General features: G+C 45.9%; 1 long non-coding RNA gene across 1 annotated transcript; it reads right to left on the bottom strand.

Moving 5' to 3' along the window:
• Nucleotides 1-2,049: 2,049 nt before the first annotated feature.
• Nucleotides 2,050-3,109, bottom strand: LOC132810137 (uncharacterized). Its single transcript, XR_009642742.1, has 2 exons — nt 2,921-3,109; nt 2,050-2,389 (listed from the first exon to the last, which is right to left on the bottom strand). It is a non-coding gene; the product is annotated as an uncharacterized LOC132810137 (long non-coding RNA).
• Nucleotides 3,110-3,573: the final 464 nt, after the last annotated feature.

Raw genomic sequence — 3,573 nt, 5'->3', positions numbered from 1 at the left:
GGCAAAGTATTTTGCGGGGATCTGGTCTGGCCCATAATATTTGTAGCCGAGGGGTTTCTGACTGACTCCTGTGGCTGAAACGTTAGTGGAGTTGCTGGGGATGGTTTGCTGCGGCTTGTGCTCTGAGCTGCCTCAGACATTCAGGGAGACCGGAGGATTTGGTGACCCAACTTTGGATGGAGCATGGGGACTATGGTAACAGCATCTGGGTGTGTAACATGAACACCAAATGGAGCAGAGGCTGCAGACAGGGGAAGCTCTGAAACCACGGAGTGAGTGTGTGTAGGGAAAGGGATCTGCTGTATCCACCCTGGGTTTTCCAGGAACAGCTTCCCAAGTTACACTTAACCCAGGAGCAGAGTATGAGGGGATCTGGACTTAACACGGATCTGGTCACAGAGCGGTGTCACCTTCTTCAACACGACCTGCAGCTTCACGCCAGGGGGAAGATGGTGCTGCCGGTGGCTATTAGGGTCACAGTTTCATTCAGCTTCTGTGATCCGAAACTTTCCAGGCCGGAGTCGGTGACAGCTCCATCATCTCCCAGTATCTCAACATCAATGTCACCATTCGGTGATGGAGGATGTAAATGGTGGATGAGATCAATTCATTGCTTCTCCCTCAGCGGGAAGCTGCCAGGTGTATCCTTATTTTCCCAGTATAGTGGGATTCCTGAAGGTGAACATGGTATCTGCAGAGTAGTCATTACATGGGGAGAGGTAGAGGAACTGAAGGAGCTCTCACTCTATTAATGTTCCAGTGTGTCTATGCACAATACATCATGTTGGTGAATACCCCTTTCCTGAAAGCAGCCACAATTCCTTCATTCAGAAGCAGGCAGCCATTTCCATCGTCTACGGGTCTCCATGTAGAAAGGAATAATTGTATCTTGGAAAAAGGCCATTCCCTTGATACACATTTCAAAACAGCAACCCCACCACCAACCAACCACATCAAAATATTCTATGTGTACAGAGAGCAATGTGGTCACTTGGAGTGTCAATGAGCAGATGATCAGGGATGGAGCAAAACCTTCCATGTCCAAACGGGTCTCTGTGAATCCCCCAGTACCCAGTATCACTGAGTCCTGTAATCGCTCTCCATTTCAGTAACATACTGCCTTCCATTATTCCTGTAAATGAAATTACAGGTTATATTATGTTGTATTGCTCCTTCCAAATTATTATCCATGGTCTTGAACTTTCTGTATCTATTTGCAGACACTCCACCCTCTCTTGATAATTTAATCTCTTGCTTATCCAAGCGACATCACCAAACTCAGTATCTGGATATCTGTTCCAACCTCCTGATCATTGATGTAGATTGTAAATAGTTGACGTACCCGCACTGGTCACTGTGTGACTCCACTGGTGACGTTCTGACAAACTGATTAAGACTGACTTATCCGGAGAGCCTGCTTCCTGTTTGATAGACAGTCCTCCCTCTATACTGTGTAACACGGTCGAAAGGCTGAGAGTGGACGAGGAGCATCAGTCAGGAATCCAACCCTCGAACCAGCTCCGCCATTGAATTCAATCATGGCTGATGTTATCGCTGCCTCTGTTCCAGTTTCCTGCTATCCCTCCATCTTAAGACACCTTATTTGCAGGAATCAGTTGAGGGAACTATCTCTGAGCTCCTTCCAATATAACAATACACTTTCTTCATTGAGTAGAAAAATTCTTTACACACTACTCCAATGTGATCTCACAAAGATCCTGTACAGAGGCAGCAAAACATTACCAGGGTGCTGAGTTTAGAGCAGTCTCAGCTCTCTAGGGTAATACACAGCTTTGGCTAAAATCATTGTCCTTCTCTACTCCACATGCATAACGGGAGATCTGGAGAATATCTCACAATAATGCTAGCGAGGAGCATGAATAACATGGCGAGATGACCTCTAACATTAATTTTGTTTAGAATCTGACCATAGGCGTGATGCCAGAGTACTGGAGTACGATTAATACGATTCCACTTCACAGTAATCATGATTTGGAAATGCCAGTGTTGGACTGAGGTGTACGAAGTTAAAAATCACACAACACCAGGTTATAGTCCAACAGGTTTAATTGGAAGCACAGTAGCTTTCAGAGAACCGCACCTTCTTCAGGTGATTGTGGGGGACAAAATTGTAAGGCACAGCATTTATAGCAAAAAATTACAGTATGATGTAACTGAAACTACACATTGAAAATTACCTTGATTGTTGAGTCTTTCATCTGTTCGAATACCATGATAGTTTTCCTTCTTCCGTGTGTAAATCAAAAAACCTTTTTTTTAAAGTTGCATTCTCAGGTTAACTGTAACAATTGGGTTAGTTACACAATATGTCGAAGGTGTTAGCGCCCTGTGTTCTCTGTCTATGCCATGATTTTAGATCGATTCTAACCTAAAAGTCAGATAACAGAGTTTTACTGTTTTTGAACAAAGTACAATGTAACTCTGCAAGTACAAATTCTCCCCACAAAATGTATGTGCGCATGTGGGTCTTTGTGTCTGTGTGTATGTCTGTCTGGCTTGGGGTTGTAAGTGTGAGAGAGAGTGTACATGTGTGTGTAGTGATTGCAGAGTGTCTTAATTCAGTAAGGGGTGCATGTATGAGTGTGGTAGTGTGTATGTGTCTGGGGTGGGGGTTTGCGAGTGTCTGTGAGAGAGAGGGTATAAGTGCCTGCATGAGTGTAGAGTGGTCTAAGTCTCTGAGAGGATGCATATGTGAGTATGGGAGTGTGTGTGTCTGCAACGATGTTCGCGAGTGTCTGTGTGTGCGTGTCTGTGTATATGTGTGGCCATGTGTATGTGTGTGTATAGGAGTGACTGTGTGTGTGTGTGTGTGTGTGTGTGTGTGTATAGTGCAATGGTGGTCACGTGTAGTATGATGAACCCAAGGGCCCGGTTGAGGCGCTCCCTATGGGTACTGAACTTAGCTATCAGCCCCTGCTTGGCTACTTTTCGCTGTTGCCTGTCCTGAAGTCTGCCTTGGAGGATGGTCACCCGAAGGTCTGAGGTCGAATGTCCTGTACCGCAGAAGTGTCCCAACTGGGAGGCAACACTTCTGTCTGTTGATTGTGGTGTGGTGCCCATTCATCCATTGCCATAGCCTTTGCTCAGTTTTCCCCCATGTACATGCCTCCGGGCGCCCTTGCCTGCAATGTATAAGATAGACAATGTTGGCTGAGTCACATGAGTATTTGCCACGTACATGGTGGGAGGTGTCCTCACATGTAATGGTAATACCCATGTCCACATTCTGACACGTCTTGCAGCGCCTACCGTGACAGGGTTGTATGGAGCTGTCCTAAAAGCTGGGCAGCTTGCTACGAACATATGATCTGTTGGAGGTTTGGCGGTTGTTTAAAGGCAAGCAGTGGAGGTGTGGGGAAGGTCTTGGTGAGGTGCTCATCCTCGTTGATAATGTGTTGCAGGTCACGAAGAACATGGCATATTTTTGAGCTCCTGGGAAGTACTGAACAATGAAGTGTACCCTGTCGGTTGCCACAGCAAGGTACCGTGATGACTTCCTTCGGAGACAGACACGTGCTCCCTATAACAAAGTGACAAAACCTGAACATAATA

Source organism: Hemiscyllium ocellatum, unplaced genomic scaffold, assembly GCF_020745735.1.
Source record: "Hemiscyllium ocellatum isolate sHemOce1 unplaced genomic scaffold, sHemOce1.pat.X.cur. scaffold_153_pat_ctg1, whole genome shotgun sequence".
NCBI classification, from domain to species: Eukaryota; Metazoa; Chordata; class Chondrichthyes; order Orectolobiformes; family Hemiscylliidae; genus Hemiscyllium; species Hemiscyllium ocellatum.
Note: the sequence above shows the minus strand (reverse complement) of the source record. Positions and strands in the feature narration are given on the sequence as shown.